Source organism: Crocuta crocuta, unplaced genomic scaffold (genome assembly GCF_008692635.1).
Source record: "Crocuta crocuta isolate KB4526 unplaced genomic scaffold, BGI_CrCroc_1.0 scaffold218, whole genome shotgun sequence".
Classification (NCBI taxonomy): Eukaryota; Metazoa; Chordata; class Mammalia; order Carnivora; family Hyaenidae; genus Crocuta; species Crocuta crocuta.
In genome coordinates, this window is record NW_027533170.1 from 798,640 (window position 1) to 818,885 (window position 20,246).

Consider the following 20,246-nt stretch of genomic DNA (forward strand, 5'->3'; position numbering starts at 1 on the left):
CACATGCTTTTATAAATGCTATAGGAGGAGACACAAAAATGGAAATTGAAACATATTTCTATTTTATGCCATTTAAAATGGAATTTCCATTTTAGTCTTAGAATGGTACTGGGGAAAAGTTTGGTGATTATATTCAAAGAATACGACTTGGTTGACATATAATTCCTGCCCATGGAAGCAAGAGCTCGTCATTTAAAAAAATTAATTTTCTAGATGGGAAAATAATTGTAACAATGGTCAGAATTACGTTTCAGAAGCTGACATTGTACCACCCCAAGTAGGAAAAAAAAAAGTGACCTAGAAATTCAAACCAATAAAACTTTAACAGGTTATCTACCCCATTACATCTATAATTTGGGAAACCCAGAAAGTTACTCATTTTATAGATAAGCCCTGTTATGAATGTTTTTGGGCTGAAGGTTTGCCTCTCTATCGAATTCATGTATTGAGGCCTTAACTCCCAAAGTTAAGGTATTTGGAGTGGAGACTGTGAGAAACAGTTAGGTTTAGATGATGCCTTACTAAACTCAAGCTATGGTATAGAGGAAGGAGCACCGAATTTACCAGTTAGTAACCCTACCAGGCTTTAAACAAGTGTGATGAGATAGACTGGGTTTTAGGGCATATACACTATACTTGGGGTATCGTTGTTCTTTTTCATGGCCTCAGATCATAGCTTAATAATAGGTCTCTCCAGAATTGTGCCAGAATAAAATCTGGGTAGGCACCTCATGTGATACTGTATTTGTCTGCTAATGGAAAGACAATGACTTACCACTTTGGAATCTGTTAATTTCTTCATTCTTCATGGAATCTGAAGATGTGGGAAAAGCACAAAAATGAATAGAGGGACTGGATTATATTTTTAGGTACATTAACTGAACAAATCTGTCTTGGATCAACCAGCTGAAATCTCTGCACAATCTACAGAGTGAGAGAGAAGTAGGCGGAGTTCAACATTAACCTGGTCCATTCAGCTGTGTGACCGCAGGGAGCTGGCCATTTGAGGTCAAGGTGATGAAACTGGTTGGGTGAGGAAGCAGACTAAGAACTTAGATTTCCTTACCTGAATTCTAATCTTTCATTCATCATCAATATACAGTAGAAGACTCTAAAAATCAATAAGAAATGAGCACTAAAGAACTGTCAAAGGCCTGAAATGTGATGGAAATAAGAGATACATTTACAATGATAATTTCTTTAAGATTCTTCTGCAAAATTCACATGACCCTAAGATGCAATTTGCCTAAAAGGACAAAGTTGCAGAAAAGATATGCACACAGTTTATTTCTGCAAGGATGGTCCAAGATCAAGAAACATGGTTTAGTTTGTATATAATAGATAACGGTTCTTTTTTAAAAATTTTTTACAGTTTTATTTTATTTTTGAGAGATAGAGAAAGAGTGCGAGCAGGGGATGGACAGAGAGAGACAGAGACACAGGATCTAAAGCAGGCTCCAGACTCTGAGCTGTCAGCACAGAGCCTGACGTGGGGCTTGAATCCATGAACCGTGAGATCATGACCTGAGCCAAAGTCGGATGCTCAACCATATGAGCCACCCAGGTACCCCCAAAATAACAGTTATTGAATGACAAGAATTTCCCCAAACTATTTCTAACTTAAAAAACAAAACTCTAACTTTGCAGAACAAGCTATTGCTAGCTAATATGAATCCACATGCTAAGTGGAAAATATATTTCTTATTTGCAAGTTCATCTTAAGTGATATAAACAGCATGGGTTCTGAGTGTAAAAAGATAAATTCTGTGTTTAAGTATGTGTCTTACAATTTCCATTTGACCTCAGCCATATTTCAAGCGTCAACCCCACTGCCCAAGATAATACATACGCCTTATTGTTTGGGTCTCTTTATAATTCTTTGGCATTTTATAGGTCATATTAATGTTACACCCAGTGACTATAAGAAAGAATAAAGCATCTAGTTCTCAGTGCAGTCACATGAAGGAATAGAGCGGCACCGAGAAAAGAAGTGTTTACCACTAGTCCCCACTGACGACATCTTCAGCCGTACCATGACAGGAGCGACAGGAAGTTTGTTGGAAAACACAAACTAAATTTCAAGTCAGTATCGTCTTTAGAAGCTCAGGAGGTCTTACTGAAATGCTCTACCTAACACATTATAGCCTACTGCCACTGGGAAAGCCGCAAGTCACTTACTTCCCAAATACCATAGGTGATTATGAACTGGGGTCTAAGATGATGCCCGAGACTCACTTTTGTTTATGGCTCCATCAGAAAGAAAGTTCCCTTAGATTCTATGTGAGTAAATAAAGCCAGAAGATACTCCAGACATCCTGCAATGAACTCCTGTTGGACACAGTCAATAATCTAATCAAATACATTTGAACATTTATTACATACATAAGGCATGCTGCTACCACAAGAGAACCTGTTCCACCAGGTCAGAGAATGCACTAGCACTTTCCCTCTGGTGAGCCAACCAGCTCTTCCATTACACCTCATGTCTTTTTCTGTACCCCATTCACTGACGTTAATTCCACATCAAAAGAAACTTCTCTTGTTTATTTATCACAGCCTACCTTTACACAAATGCACAGGTCTTGCTTGTTGACCAAATATAGCATTGGCACTTGGCAGAAAACTCTTGGATTTAACATACAGTAATGTTTTATAAAGCTTAACCTTAAGTTGGACTTATTTCCGGTATACAGAAGAAACTAATGTGTTTGTTGTATATTGATTATATGCCAGATATATGCTAAGCCAACAATAGCTTGATGAGGGAGTTCCTAATATTCACATTTAAAAGACGATGAATCTGAATCTAAAGCAAAATTTAATAATGAGTTAACAGTCACACAGCTTAGGTAGTCAAAGAGTCAGTGCTTTAACCCATGATTACTTGACTCTAAAAGTCATGTGCGAATTCACCTTCCTTTTATAAAGAGGAAACACAGTACGGAGGGCTAGTAAGGAATAATGAAGATACTGAAATAATCAGAGCACCTGCCAAGATCTGTCCTTCCCCTCTTAAAGCTACACGGCATAAAAATACAGTTGACCTTTGAGCAATGAGGGAGTCAGGGCCCCAACCCCCAAGCAGTCAAAACTATACATATTACTATTGACTTTCCCAAAACTTAACTACTAATAGCCTGGTGTTGACAAGAAGTCTTACTGATAACATAGTCTTTAAATACATAATACTTATGTATGTATTTATTTATTTATTTATTATTTATTTGTGAGAGAGAGAGAGAGACAGCATGAACAGGGGAGGGTCGGAGAGAGAGGGAGATACAGAATCCGAAACAGGCTCCAGGCTCTGCGCTGGTTTTCAGCATAGAGCCCGATACGGGGCTCGAACCCACAAACCGCGTGACCATGACCTGAGCCGAAGTCGGACGCTTAACTAACTGAGCCACCCAGGTGCCCCTGATAACACAGTCTATTAACATATATTTTGCATGTTACGTGTGCTATATGTTCTTACAATAAGGTAAGCCAGGGAAAAGAGAATGTTATTAAGAAAATCACAAAAAAGAAAAAACAGTACCATAGTTTACTTATAAAAAAAAATACCCTTAAGTGGACCTGCACAGTTCAAACCTGTGTTTTTCAAGGTCAATTTTAATGTTAACAGCAAGGAAGAAAAGGAATAAGGGTCATGAAGAAAGAGGAAAAATAACGGAGAAAACGTCTATGTTCAAGATACTGTGTGGGGTACATACACAAATATTAACTTAATTAATCCTTTTAATAGTGCTCTTCTTTCCACAGATGCAGAAATCACCCTCTGAAGAGTGGCACCAGGATGTAAACCTAGGCCTGTTAGATTCAAACACGGTGCACCTTCAGTTCTGTTTGCTTCACACAGTGAGATCCGCTCACACCTTCTGCCAGATCAGCGAGCGTAAGGGACACGGAAGTACTTCTTCTCATCAGAGTGGGAGGGATGCGTAACTGCTTTCTAAAATTTCCTTAGTTCATATTTATTCACCGCCAAACCCAGAGCTTTCCTCTATCTGGTGCCAGGAAAAGAATCAAACCCACCATGTGCCACTTACTTTTTCTTTCCCATTTTCAGAGCAGCCAGATCACTTCGGTACCACTGGACCTCATAGAAAAACTAAGTGGTGAGCTGTTCAAACCTGATGACCAAGTCTATTATTTCTGAAGAAATTCTGGAATGTGCTGAGCTTCATTTCTGGTGTTGGCATTAAGCAGCGGAAGAAGACTATATTCTTGAAGATCTTCTTCTAGTGATCATGACAAACAGGTGCCAGGGACCATTCTGTGCAATACCTCATTTTCCTGATAACATTTGAAGGACATTCCGTCTGTCTAGTGCTGATATACTTTCTCTCATCGGGAGGTTAACTGGGATTCATTTTTCAGTTTCTTCTCACAGGAAAACTTGCTCTGATTTTCCTGACTTTTGCTTCATTTGTCTTTTGCGGGTTTTTTTTTAAATGCTTATTTTTGAGAGGGAGGGAGAGAGAGCAGGGAAGGGGGAGAGAGAGAGGGAGACACAGAATCCAAAGCAGCTTCCAGGCTCTGAGCTGTTAGTGTCAAGTTCAATGTAGAGCTTGAAATCATGAACCACATGATCATGACTTGAGCTGAAGTCAGACACCTAACCTACTGAGCCACCCAGGCACCCCATGATGAATGTTGCGTTTGCACATTTTGATGAGAGACTGTATAATTCTAGTCTTAGGGGAAGAGTATAAACTACCAGAGGACTGAGGACTCATCTGTTTTAAATCAAAACTATCTCCCTAAATGCCTAGAGACATTCCTATGAGTAGTAGGTGCTCTGTAAGTATCTGTCGGGTTGATTAATTTGCAAAGTAGCCACCTAGGGTTAAGGCTAGGCAGATCTGTAGCCATGGAACACAATAAAGTCTACCAAATTCGAAATAGTTAATTGGGACAATGTCTCATCCACAGGTCCGTTAGCTGGGACCTACCAGCTTTGGCTCCTAAGTCCTCACCAATATGTCATATTTTCTCAATACCGAGGCTAAAAAGATATATTTTAAAGAATCAGTGAGTATGTATTCAAAATCTTCCAACACATAAGATGCTACAGAAGTATAAGAAATTTAGATTGTGGTTCCTCCCCTAAAAAAAGTTATAAGGTAGTTGACTAATAATGCTGAGAGGAATTTGAGGAAGCTAAAAAGCGACAATAGGAAATAAGGGTAACCAAGAGGGAGTTCACTGAAGGCCACCAGAGTCAGAGAGGCTCCATGGCAGACCAGGAGCGCAGAGCACAGTGCTCAGCCTAAAATTCATAGGCTGTAGATTAAAACAGAAGAAGAGATGCTTTCAGACTAGGGAAAGGGGAAACATTAGCTATTCCAAAGAGAGGGAAGGAAACCTGGACTCCCGCAGAGGACCGAAAAATAGTGAGAATGTTTCCATATGCAGGGAGACCAGAGAATAGAAGATGTCTTAAAACCAGACCTGAGACTTCAACTGATGGGGTAGACCACAAAATGCCCCTTCTCCTCCTTTTAGTTTTTGCCTTTTTTTTAATTTTAGGGAAAGAGAGCAAGTGTGAGTAGGGCAAAGGAGTAGAGGGAGAAGGAGAGAGAAAGAGAGAGAATCTTAAGCAAGTGCCAAGCTCAGCATGAAGTCTGACATCGGGCTCTATCCCATGACCTTGGGATCATGACCTGAACCAAAATGAAGAGTCAGATGCTTAACCATTTGAACCATGCAGGAGCCCCAGACCCTTCCAATTCTTTTTATTTTTTTTTATTTTTTTTAATGTTTTATTTATTTCTAGGAGAGAGAGAGAGAGACAGCGTGAGCAGGGGAGGGTCAGAGACAGAGGGAAGCACAGACTCTGAAACAGGCTCCAGGCTCTGAGCTGGCTGTCAGCACAGAGCCCGACGCGGGGCTCGAACCCATGAACCGCGAGGTCATGACCTAAGCGAAAGTCGGACACTTAACCGACTAAGCCACCCAGGCACCCCGCCCCTTCCAATTCTTAACAGTCAAAGGACATGCGGGAATTTATGTTTCAAGAAATTATTCTAACAAGTTTATCTTTGAAGAAATAAAAGTAGAAAAACATGCAAAGATAGGCAACTAAGAGGTATAAGGAAAATTGTCAATAGACTCTTCTACAATGGCAACTTGGCTTTACTACAGAAGAAGCAAACATGTATATAGGGGGAGATAATGTGCGCGCGCGCGCGCGCGCGCGCGTGTGTGTGTGTGTGTGTACAGATGCAGAGAGGTCCTAGTTTTGTTTGTTTTTTTCAACATCAAGTCTCAGTGTTTCCAGCACTTAGATACCAACACATTTCAGCTCAGTTCAGTGCATCGAAATCTAATTTCTGAATCTAACCAAGAGCAGAAAGCATGGCAGTTGGGCAGAGGTTCATGTCACTGTCTGTTTCCTAATTCTTTGGTCACCTCTTGGCCAATGGCAAGTCAGATGCCACAGCAATGTGACATCACAGTCAGTTGGTGAAAAGATAACACATGTCAAGCTGTTGCTTATTTCCACCTCTACCAATACAAGATAATTCCAGGACAATAGCAAAAGAAAAAGCATAAGGCTTGAAGGTCAGTTATGACATTTGACCCTTTAAACTGAAGGTACTCTGTCAATCAGCCAGAGCATGGACAGCCTGAAATGACTAGCCTGTTATTTTTCTATAAACTGCACTACTTTTCTTGAAAATAACTCTGATTCAGGGTCGCCTGGGTAGCTCAGTCGTTTGGACATCCGGCTTTGGCTCAGGTCACGATCCCAGGTTTCATAGGTTCGAACCTCGCTTCGGGCTCTGGGCTGACAACTGAGAACCTGGAGCCTGCTTCAGATTCTGTGTCTCCCTCTGTCTCTCCCCCTCCCCTGCTCACACTCTATCTCTCTCTGTCTCTCAAAAATAAATAAATGTTAAAAAAAATTTAACACAACTCTGATTCAAATAAAATGACACATTCCCCTTTGACCAGCAATGAAAAGTATACAATACTTCAAGTATTTTCTCTTTATTATTGAGTGTTTTAAAGACTGTTTTTCCTGTTTATTAACTGTTTGACTTTCCAAGTCTCCTTCACTGAATTTGCTTAAAAGCTTTAACTGAGGGCTACCTAAGCTTTAAGAAAAAAAATATAAAAGAGTAGTAACTTAATATAAAAAAGTGAATGGAAAACAATCGTGTATTGGGGCACCTGGGTGGCTCAGTTGGTGAAGCATCCAATTCCTGGTTTGAGCTCAGGTCATGACTCACAGTTCATGAGAGATCAAATCTCACCTCAGGCTCTGCGCTGGTGGCATGGAGCCCTCTTGGGATTCTCTGTCTCCTTCTCTCTTTCTCCTTGTATCTGTCTCTATGGAATAATGGCTACATGTGGCTCTGGTAGGTACCACTGAATACTAAGGAAGCTCAAGCATTTACAGCTGGTCACTTAGAAACAGGTGCAATTTAGGGGTACTGGGGTGGCTTAGTCGGACTTCAGCTAGGGATCTGATCTCATGATTAGTGAGTTAGAGCCCCATGCGGGGCTCTGTGCTGACAGCTAAAAGCCTGGAGCCTGCTTTGGATTCTGTGTCTCCCTCTCTCTCTCTGCCCCTTATAGGCATGCTCTGTCTCCCCTCAAAATTAAATAAACATTAAAAAAAAAAAAAAAGAAACAGGTGCAGTTTAGGAAAGACAAGCATGCATGTCCACCTGGACATGAATCTGGAAAAAGAGTCACATAATCCTAGCTCCTTTTTCTGAAATCAAGATTCACAATTTGATAAATACCCTCTACCTTCCTCGGTATCTCTTTAGACTTATCACCATTACAGTCAGCACACAGAAGTGAAGGAGACCCACGCCAAATCAGTGGTGGGTCTGATCATCCAAAGCTCTGGTGTTTTTGTCCTCATTAGCTGGGATTTTCCCCCCATATAGCTGAAGTAAGATTCTGTGAAAATTAAAAGAAATAAAATTTCTCATCTATTGTCTGTATGCATGCATGCTTTTGTAAAAATTGGTAGACTCACTCGCTGTGCATTTTAATTGATTTTTAAAGAAAGAGAACACGTTATTACCTCCATATTGACACTCAAACCCATTTACCCATTTGTGAATGTTTGCAAGTCTCACAGCATGAAGGGAATACTTGTTGCAGAAATTTTTAAATAACTTCAAATAGATTAGCACTTTGCTTGTGACTTATATTCTCCTCCTTAAAATCCTGTGCCAGATAACAAAAATTAGATTTTGTGTTTATCCATTATGCTCTTGTAGATAATTGCAAGAGATAATTAATATTATAACAAATGAAAATTGTATCATAATGAGGATGATGTGCCTTCCTCCAAAAGAGACGTCTAAGAATATCAGTCAAAGGTTTACAAAGGAAAACCACAGAAGAAGAGTCACCAGATATGTTATTTTTCCTCTCAGGACAGGCCAACAGAGGCTGTGAGCTTAGACAGACTCAGCCACACTGCCTAGGCAGTGTACTATTACCTCCCATGAATTTCCATATTGCCCCTATCTTTCTTCTTCTTGCCTATTTTCCCAGGAATAAAGAAATATCCAAGGATCTGGGAGTTTTTTTTGCCATTCCTGGAAAAGGATAATGGTGTGAACTCCTTAGACACTACCAGGCCCCTTCACTGGGATAACTGGATTATATGTTCACCCTCAAGACCCCTGCGAGGAGAGAAGAAATCTATAGCCACATCCTTAGGCACTTCCCCACTGAGGACTTTCAGTTGAGCACAGCAGGCTGTGATTGCTGACTAGTCACAGCACCTCCCCAGTTCCCTCAGGTTAAGTACTGATACGCAGGGATGATTCCGAAGTATTTCACAATCAGTCGGTCCTACCAACCAAGCAGAAAGAGCAGGCACCTGAGCACTGAGGCAGTCCTCAACACATCCCTGCTGTGCCAAGCAGCAGTCTGTTCACTTCCAAATCATAGAAGACCTATTGATGCACTGGGAGAAAATCTGGCTGGTAGGTGAGGAGAGGCAAAGGAGGCCAGGTCGGGTCAGGAGCTATCTTTCACCCAACACAAAAGTATTTCAGTATTTCCACAGTCCAACTGACCCATCTTTACCACTGTGTACTGAAATTAGCCATAATTACATGCATAAGCATCTCTTCTATATTCTTGGCAGTGTGGAAAATTAATGGTTGGCAGGCTTGCGAGTACATCTTTTAGTTAAATGTGGAGACAATGTGACACGGTGGTGAAGAGCACGGGCTATGCCACTAACTATACAACACTGTTACTATCTCTGGCTTCCTCATTCATAAAATGGAAATGACAAAAATACTCCTTGTAGTGCTTCGAGGATTAATAGAGTGATGTATAAAAAGGACTTTGCACGGCAGGTGCTCAATAAATGCTCGTAGATGTCTACCTTAATAGCGGAACATATCTTCATCTAACTACACTGTCACGATCAGTAGAAAATAGAGCCTCCAGGCTATTTTAAGTTACTTAAAAAGAAATTGGCATGAATATATCTTCCTTTTCAAGCTGTTGGGGAATGATGTATTCCTTCAGATTAGGTTTGGAAATTGAGGGGACAAATGTATTCTTGTGAGGTCTTAATTTTAAAAAGTTCAAAAAAGTGGGTAGCCAATGTCTTTTCATTTTTTTAATGGGGTAAATTATTATGAGTGGTGCAAGATGGTTGTGATGTTCCTTGATTCAGTGACAAAATATATGGTTTTAGGATATTTCTCCATAGATATGAATAAAAACTTTATATACATCATGTGGCACTTTTTAAAAGAATTTCATGTGGGAAGTACTATATAGCACCTTATTTTTATAAGGAAGTTTTAATAATTTTTTTGGCCAATTACTAAAAATAAGCCTCAGTGACTTGAAGGACAAAAAAGGATAAGGTAATACTTCCAGTCTTCTTTGTGACATCATGGAAGTCATTGCCATATATGACTTGCCTATTATAAAATTATGATATTAAATCCGAAAGAAACCTTGCCAATGAGCCTGATGTTAAGTGGAGAATACTGATTAATTCCAAATAAAACGTCTAATAAAAATATCAATCTCATAGAGAGAATCCAATATATAAAACTACCTGTAATAATTATCATCAATCATTTCTAATTATCATTAGAACATGTGATAATATTAAAATGTTTATTTATTTATTTTGAGAGAGAGACAGCATGAGTAGGGGAGGAACAGAGAGGGAGAGAGAGAAAATCACAAGTAGGCTCTGTGCTGACGGAGATGTGGGGCTTAAACGTACGAACTGTGAGATCACGACTTAAGCTAAACTCAAGAGTCTGATGCTTAACCAACTGAGCCACCCAGGTGCCTCTTCACTAGAACATTTTATATTTTCATTAGAGATATATATTTATTTGCCAGGAAACAACACATCCAGAATCGGCAAGGAGGCTTATGGACACAGCTATGTGCGTATGAATAAGCATGAAGAAACGCCTTCTACGGGCAATCAGAAGGAAGTAAATGATCTCAAATGATCTCTTTTAGAGTTGTGATGTTCAACTTGAACAGCTACCTCTGTCCCTTCTCTTCTACCCTCTCTACTTGCCCTTGTTTTCTTGGGGTCACTATTATTTCCTAGGGCACTGATAATCTGAGACATGGAATGCCTACATTCTCAACAGGCAACACATTTCCACATTAGGTATGGAATGATCCTAAAGATATCAAATTGAGGAAACCACATCTGAGATATTTCAGATCTCAGAGATCTAGGTGGAAAAAAAATCACATGTAGGTAATAAGAGTACTGCCCTCCAAGCTTTTCAGAGGAGCAGTAACTAGGAAGTCAGTCCACTGATGCATCAGGAAAGTAACCTAATTTGAATGGGACTGCTTTTTTCAAGAAATGAAATATGAAATTACAGAAGAGCAAACATGCTATATAGAGTAAAATGGAAGACGAAATTGTATCACACATATTATTTCATGACATTTTGGTTCAGATTCATATAGACACACACATGCACCTGTATACAGCACACACACAGGTGTATAGACTATGTTGTGATGAAAAAGTCACTTCTTACTGTTTCAATGGGTAGGGTTTGAAAGCCACTGAAATGAAGCAGAAATCACAAGCTGGCATGCAACAGCTAAGTTCCAGTCAATGAAATATTTAATTCTGCCACAAAGTGGCTTTCTTGACACGGAATTAGTTGCTAATATTTAAAGATTGCAAGAGTTCACATAAAAAGCTGTTTATGTGGGCTCTTTTGGAAGGTCAGATCTAGCATCCCTCTGGGAAGGAGGGCCTGGGAGCTGAGAAGTAGCTGTACCACCAGACAGGGCAGGAGCTCTCCAGGTCATCAGGCTCCCTCATTTTCCTTTTGCACCCTGTGCTGTACTCACCAGATAACTTCAGGCATCTGAACGCGTCCCTCCTTGTCTACATTTGTGCTCTGGCAATGATCACAGAGGTCCAGAGACTGTTAAAGAAACTCCTGTTAAAGACACGGAGTCTGAATGTACAGGATCATGAAAGAAGTAAGTCTAAAATCATCTACCTGTAGGCCAAAAGACTGACAGTAAGGACTAAGAGAGTTCCTAATTCAAACCTTTTCATTTCACAGATGAGAAGACTGAGACTCAAAGACAGCAAGTGAAATGCCAAATGTCAAAGAGTTAATAGCTCCATGAACAGAAATAAGTTCTCACTCCTACCTTCTTTTTAAAAAAAAATTCTTAAGGTTTCTTTTTTATTTATTTTTGAGACAAAGAGAGACTGAGCATGGCAAGCTGAGGAGGGGCAGAGAGAGAGAGAGACATAGAATCTGAAACAGGATTCAGGCTCTGAGCTGTCAGCACAGGGCCTGATGTGCGTCTCAAACTCATGAACTGCGAGATCATAACCGGAGCCAAAGTCGTACGTTTAACTGAATGAGCCATCCAGGCACCCTGAGTTCTAATTTCTATCTCGATGCCTCTTCAACTAACCATGGTAAGCTACCTTCAGTTGCATAATGTGCAGAAATGAAAGGCAGTTTCGATGCTGTGGAGGCATTCGGATGTGATGTGGAAATGGTCTACTGGTAATGCAGATACTGCCAGTAGAAATAAAGTACTGGCAATCAACACTGGATTCGCACTGCCATCAGATTCTGTTCACATCCGTTGCCTTGCTTACCTATGGCATCCAAGTATCAAATGAAGACACACAGCCGGTGTCAGTCAAACAATGCATAGCTCATACATTCTAAACTATGAGCAACGCAGGTTAATTTCTTAATTTTGACCAATGTATCAGGGTTGTAATGAAGGATGTTAACATTGGGGGATATGAGTTGAAGGGTATATGGAACGCTCCACACAATCTTTTGTAACTTTTCTGTAAACCGAAAATCACTTCCAAAATAAAAGTTTTGTTTAAAAATACTGAGAAACCATGCATAAAGACGTGATGCAGCTGCCATATTCCTTAGCGGGAAAATCAGAAAAAGATAAATTTTTCTCAAAGGAAACATTGCTTTATCAATAAAACTACTTCCGTGTAACTGGCACCACTCAAAAGCTTGCAATGGGTTGGCTCACGGCTTCTAACAAGGTCATGGCTCCCACGAGGCCCGAAAATTGCTCCAACACTGAACTACAGTGCTCCTCTAAGACATACGACATACAACACACACACACACACACACACACACACACACACACACACACACACACAAATAGTTTTAACTAATAAAGACATGTCCTTTCCAGACATTCTTTGTAACACCTCCAGAGAGAAGAAATATCAGGTTTGTCTTTAACAGGATATACATGAGAAGACGTATTTGCTTATTTTTAAACCAGTGGCTTCAATGAATACTTGAATATTAAAAAAAAAAAAAAAAAGAACAAAGGGTGACAAAAAGTTGCCAGGTGATTCAGAGAAAGATAAGAAGAATATGAAGAGGCTGAGACATCCTGGGGGAAATGTCTTTTCAGGTGATGAACAATGTCCATTTCCAAAATAGCCCATCTGTGCCCTCAAAGTTGTGTCCTGGGAGGAACTCTCCTAGGTGTAGATCAATTATTACCAAAGACAGATGTTGGTTATAAAAGAAAAAAAATGATGTGGATATGAGGGTATCTAGGCACTTAAATCCTAGGAAACAACTGATTCTTCAAAATGTCCTTAAGGAGTCATTTTAAAGTCCCATATCTGCTGTTGTGGAAGATACTATTTAATTTCTTGCCATCAGTTCTTAGGAGAGGAAGGCAGTCTTACGTGCATTTTGATCCACAATGCTTAACAAAACCCTGTGCTTGTGCTGAGACATAACACGGAGCTGGGGTGTGGATGAAAACATTCAGCAACAGTTACCTATTGCTATGTCTATGTGTCTAAATTGTGCTACTTATGCTCCACCTCAAATACTAAAGCAACCAGTTAGAAGACGTCGAACAATTCCCTTTATAAATTCACAAATAAGTAACTATGATGTTCGTATTTGTCTGAAAAATATTTATGACATGCCCTGGGTCCATGGCTCCTTACCACATACCTACACAGAAGGTACATTCTACCTGGGCTGGTAGATAGCTTAGCCCCAATAAAAAAAAAAATTAGTAACTTAGTTGTAATATGATAAATGTTACAAAGGAATAGTACACGGTGTTGAAAAATAGCAAAAAAGAGTGTTAATCTATTCTGGGGTCTGCAAATGACTGAAGTCTGTAAGCAGAGTTCCAAAGGACAGAAAAGGATTGGTTAGGGAACACCAAAGGACAGCAGAAGGGGGTGAGGGTTGCAGTATGTCCAAGGTCCACGGTAAGAAGGGGCATGACATTTTCAAGTGCCAGAAAAGAGGCCTACATGACCTGAACACTGGCTGTCCAGGGGCACAAGGTGTTCAGTGACCCCAGAAAAAGAGGTGGGCCAGGTCACACAGGGTCTCACAGGACTGAGACAGAAATAAGGCTATGATCCTAAGAGCTCTTAATCTTCTGGTAAAGGCAAGCCCATGCCTGTAAAAATATGTTAAGAAGGAAAGCGACAGAGGCACCTGAGTGGCTAAGTCAGTTGAGCATATGACTCTTGATTTTGGCTCAGGTCATGATCCAAAGGTCAGGGGATGGAGCCTCTTGTCTGGCTGAGCGTGGAGCCTGCTTAGGATTCTCTATTTCTCTTTCTCTCTCCCTCTGCCTCTCTTCCCTGCCCTCCCTCTTTTTCCAAAATTAAAAGGAAAAAAAAAAAAAGGAAAGACAGTTTCATATTTGTATTCAAAAAAGATCAAACTGGCTTGCTATGTGCAAGCAGGTAAGACTGGCTCCTTCGAGGTCTCTGTTGGGGCCTTACTCAGTCTTCCTGGCCCGGCCTAAAGAAAAGTTCTTAAAAAAGAAATAGTGGGGTGAATATGCTTGGCTCACTCAAGATAGCAACACTTTTAATGACTGTCTTCTTTGCCTAACGAACCATCACAGTAGGAAACCCTGTTAGGTTCACCAAAATGGAAAGTAGTTTCAAAATAAATGAATGGATGAATGAATGAATGAATAACATGGCCAGCTATATACAAGTATGAGTCTCTGCAGAAGTAGCTACATTCTCAGGCTTTAGGAGTGACAGGCATACATACTGACCAAAGAAACTTTTTGAAACAATGAAGAACCTAAAATATAAAGACAATGAACTCTACAAATGATCCAGCCATGTCTCCTACCACTACATATGCTAACCACTCATCAAAAAAATATATAAATAAATGAAAATAAAAATAAAGCTTAATACATATAGAACCTTTTCTTAACAATCTTTGCAAGAACTAGCAAAAACAAAATACTCTAGATACTTTATCTGCTTGAGGTTGATATATTAATTGCTCTTAAAAAATTAAGCATCCAATTATATTATATCGAACGGATCATTTGAACATTCAATGAATGAATGATACAAGAATCTTATGCCTCATAATGCTTTTCTATACACTTTTTGTCAACAAATATTTAAATTTTGCCAGAGAAAAATATTTAAAGCCATAGGATTTTTAGATGGTTTTTCACAATATTATTTAGCATTAATCTTGTAAATTTCAGAATAAAGTCTAAATTAAAATAATTTTGAATAACATATGGTCATTGTTTCTTATTTCTTAGTTCCTCTGAATTCTTTCTTAGTTCTGCTATTACTGTAATCTTAAATATCTGATCCTGATTTAGAATATTTTAAAACTACCAGGAAAAAAATACTTTAAAAAGTACATATAGTTGCTTTGCTTTACCCAAATCATGGTTTTTAAAACCTTTTGTGTTTCAATAGGAAATGTTCATGAGAACCTGCATCCATTCTTCCCTTCATGTTGTAGAAATGGCTTCGAAGTTGCCTGCCAGAAATTGCACAAAATACTAAAAGCCATATGGAGCTGTTCTTTCCTGTTTTCTCAGAAGCCCAGGTACTGGGGCTGGGGGGGAAGCCTTTCCTGCCCTCGGGGTCAACTACTCCTGATTTAGTCATTTTCCTACATACCAATTTTCTTTCTCTTTAGTTCACTTCACCCACTTTTTCTCAATCTTCCTCCAGGGAACAAACTGACATTACAATTGCTAACTCAGCAGCCAGAGCTTTCTCCCAGCAGTGGTCCTAAGCAGGTGGTACAAATTCGTGAGGCTCCACGCATAGCTGAAATCTCTGGGAAGAGAATGGTGAGCTCACTCAGAGGAAGGAGGTTTCAGAGGAACCTGATTATTTGGGAGCTTTAAGAAAAGTCTGAGAAGCAAAGACAAGGTTCTTTTCTATCTGCAATTGCAACACATTAAAGCCAAGGTTGGAGATCCTTCCTGCTTTCAAAAGCACCCTACGGATATGGATCTGTACTTTCTTTTTTTTTTTTTTTCCTACAGAATTCAAACCACCATGGGCTTATCAAACTTTTAGTAGCGGAAGACTTTATTCAATCCATTAAATATCCACTAAAAGTGGCGTTTTAATAGTATATATTAATGTTTATGAGTTCAAAATTGTCATATGTATGCCCAATAAACCAAACTGATGTATATTTAACAACACAAAATCTTGCAGGTGAGGTTGATATATGACTACTACTTTCGTAAACACATTACTTGGGGATTTCATTTTAGTTGCAGAAAAGTGACAAAATCTTAATTCACATAGAAAGAGAGCTGAAATTGCCATGTTTTCTCAAGAGCACTTCTTAAAATCTCAGACTATTCATCAATTAAGCTAATTCAGTAGCTTGAAAGAGGGGTAGTAGAAATTTCTTGTTCACGTTAGAAATGGAACATTACTAACGCATTTCTTGCATTTCCTAAGTAGTAAATATCCAACATGGATGGTGTCAACAAACAATTCAGTCTTAATGTCCTTTGTTCAGCAGAAAGTATGCTTTAAAGTATATTTTTAAATTATGGCATGTTAAGAATACCATTTTTTAAAAAAACCCACGATCCGTAGGCAACTGTTTTGGTTTAAAAATCATACAGAAGTTCACAACCAATTCATTTCAGACTGATTCCACATTTTATTTCAGTTCCATTACTGATTTTTTAAAGTGCAGTCCCTTGCATGTAACTGTAGTTAAAGACTCAGTAATGAAAATAAAATATGATCTTGCTTGGCCAAATTCAGCTCATGCTGTTTATAACAGTTGGAGTGGGGTGAAGGAACCTTCCAATTTAACAATATCCACTAGTATCATGGATAAAATTGCATTTTTGATGGGATGGGTAATGTTTGCATAATACTTGCTAGAGCAGCCACGGACTTTTACCTGATATGCAATGTGTATGCTGTAGGAATTGAGAAATTTGGTATGACTGCAAGTGAACCATGTACAGCACTGTATCCTTCTAGGCAATTGTACATTTTCTGAAAATGCCAAAGAGATGCCCAGAGATGGTAGGGAAATTCTTATTTCAAGAATCAATTCGGTAAAACAAATGAACTACCTTGGTGATCTTCAGCACATTTAAATTTGTTAATTAATAACTTTGTGTTATCCTAGTGCTTTTACGAGATTAGTTTTTTTAAACTAAATTTGAATCAAGTACTTATTTCTTCTTGAAGAATACTATGGTGCTAAGGAACACAGAAAACCAATAATCTAAATAAATCGTAAGAGATAAGGGGAATATCTTGATTGATATTTAGTTGAGGCAACAACAGCTAGTCCAAACATTATGACTTATTTAATCAGTGACCAATAAGGACAGAGGTAGATCTATTAAAATGTAAACACAAAAACCTTGCACACACTTCAAAATTGCAACCTTTCATATGAGTATGTTTCTTTCCATTCATTTATGTGTGTTTTGCTTAAGCGAAACAGTATATATATATATGTATACTAATCTATAGACAATTTTTTCTGAAAAGACATCTTGAGACATATCACTTGCAGAACTCCTTGAATAAGATAGTCACATATTTAACTGGAAAAAATAAAGTTACTTTGTAAAGTACAAAGTGCGATACTCTGCCACTAGAAAAGAGATGACCACAGGCAGTATTATGGGAATAAATATATTACTGACATTAAACCAAAAGGTCACTAAGGAGATTCAAACAGAAGTCTCTCCTGATCACAGGAAGGTTACACACAATGTCATTTATTTTTGCCAGCTGTCACAACTTTATAGTTAAACAGCAGCAGCGATTGATGTGGTATTTTATACATGAAGGTACATCACTTAATAAAAGTAAATGACCTAAGTCCGCCCCCAGAGCTCGGCAGGGAGCCTGGAATTGCCCGAGGGGGTTGCCTGGGANAGGCATGGGACAACTGATGAAATGTGACAGAAGTGGACAGACTAGATAACAGCACTTTACGAGTATTAATTTCTTGGTCTTGATAGCTGTACTGTGTTTACCTAAGTGATCATTCTTGTTTCACAGGAAATATACACAAGATGTTGAGAAATAAGGGGGCACCACAGATGCGAATTATTCTCAATGATTTCAGGAAACAATTACAAGATAAGAGAAAGAAAATGATAAAGCAACCATGGTAAAATGTTAAGAGCTGGGGAATCTGGGTACAGAAGAATTCTGAGTACCATGTGCACATTCTCTGCGACTGAAATTCTTTCATAACAAAACAATGTTTTGCAACCATCTTATAAAGCATATTTTCTTTCTTGAGGATACTTGAAGGACTTAGTACAGAGATCTACAATGTTACTCGACTGTGAAAAGAGGAGCAATGTAATAGATATCTTTTATATCTTTTATGTATGCTTTATCTATGTGCATATACACACGTGTACATAAAGTGTTTGCATGTGCGTGCCACACAAATGAAACACACGCAATGCAAAATAAATAGACACAATCACTGTGAATTCCAAATTCATTACAATCTGGTTCATTACATTATTTAGATCCATGCCTGTTACTCTTTACAATAGAAAGCTTTAAAAATAATCAGGCCCTACAAAGTTCTGATAAGCATTTTGTTTCATTTACAGGATTATTTCTAGAACTACAAAGGAGTTCAATTACCAATAAAAATAAAAAGTTTTCATAATACACATGCTCATAACAGCTTGCTTAAAAAACTGTTATCTCTCACCTTTCTAACTTGATTTGGTGGGGCTCACATCTAATTTAAAAAAAGCAACAAACATGCTAGGATTAAAAAGATCTATTTTACGGTGATCTTTGGAATCAGGCTGAAAAAAGAATGATTGACCCTTTTGTACAGAGTGTGTAGAGAAAGGAAAAAAAAGTGAGACATAGAAAGAGATGAGATATAATATATTTTTAAGTACAAAGAAGCAGATACATAATCCTATCTATAAAATGATAGATACCAAAAAAGATACAATAGAGTATTTTAAGGGAAAACCAGCCAATGACAGCCGGGCTTAAGTTTTACTTACCCATCTCTATTAGGGGCTGTGAACAGCACATAAAAATGCCTAATATATATATGTTCTCGAAGAAGAAATATTAAAGTTTAATGGATAAGAGCACAAATATAAGATAAGAAAACAATATTCAGAAGCACACACCAGCAGACAAGTGTGGGGTGGAGACTCAGACTCTAACACGGAGTGCCTCTGGACACGGTCCTTGACCCTCTTCTCTGTATAGCTTACTGAGTTCATCCATTTCATGGCCTTAAATACTGCCTATGTGGCAACAGCAACCAAATTTATATCTTCAGTGTGGTCTCTTTGCACAAACTCATAAGTAGTTTACACAATTGCTTATTAAAAACCCATCTGGATTTCTGAAAAGCACCTTGAGCTCCATTTGTCAAAAACTGAACTCCTGCTACCTCCCTATACTTGTCTCTCTCCAAAGCCTTCTGCGTCTCAGGGGAGATAACCCCAAATAATCAGCACCTCCTCCTGAAAAAAAAATGAATTCATCCATGAGTACTCTCTTGCTTTGATAACCCACATCTGATCTGCCAGAATACCCTGTTAGTCTTACTTTCAAAACATCTCCAACATCTGGCCACTTGTTTCTATTTCCACAGCTACCTTCCTGGTCCAAGCCATCACATCATCTGTCAACCAGACTGCTGTAACAGCCTAATTTTTTTTCTCTTTCTGCCCATTCCACTCTATCTATAGGCTATTCTCAACACAAGCATTAGGACAATCCTTTAAAAAAACATAACTCCGATCACATGCTTCTCTGCTCAGCAGTCCACAATGGCTTCCTTTTTCACTCAGAGACAAGGATGACAATACTCAATGGCCAGGTTCTCAGTGCCTTTCCAATTTCACTTCCTAGTGGCCTTCTTTTGCTCTCTCTGTCCCAGCCACAAATGCAACCTTGGATGTACTGGGCAAGGATGGTTCTGCCTTGGAAACTGCCCTGGCTTATGTGTAAACCAACTGAAATGTTTTTCCACAGATTCACATGGCCAATTCCTTCACCCCCTACAAGTCTTGGTTCAAATGCCACCCTCACAATAACCATCCTATTCAAAAGAGCGACCTATTCCCACCTCCAACCTGGCACTCAAGAATTCCTTTCTACCTATGTTTGCACGTATAGGAGGATTCGGAGGAACCTAACGAAGGACCATGGGGGAGAAGGGGAAAAATAGTGGGGGAGAGGGAAGGTGGCAAACCATGAGAGACTCTTGAATGCTGAGAACAAATTGAGGGCAGATGGGATGGGAGGAGTGGGAGGGGGGTGATGGGCATGGAGGAGGGCACTTGTGGGGATAAGCACTGGGTGTTATATGGAAACCAACTTGACAATAAACTATTCAATAAATAAATAAATAAATAAATAAATAAATAAATATTGATTGGGGGGGAAAAAAAGAATTCCTTTCTACAAGGTG

At 39.0% G+C, this 20,246-nt stretch overlaps 1 protein-coding gene across 5 annotated transcripts in view; it reads right to left on the bottom strand.

Annotated features, from left to right (window-relative positions):
• PRR16 (proline rich 16) overlaps positions 1-20,246 on the bottom strand; it is a 787,493-nt gene that overhangs the window by 112,394 nt on the left and 654,853 nt on the right. The gene's annotated exons all lie outside the window — the stretch shown is intronic.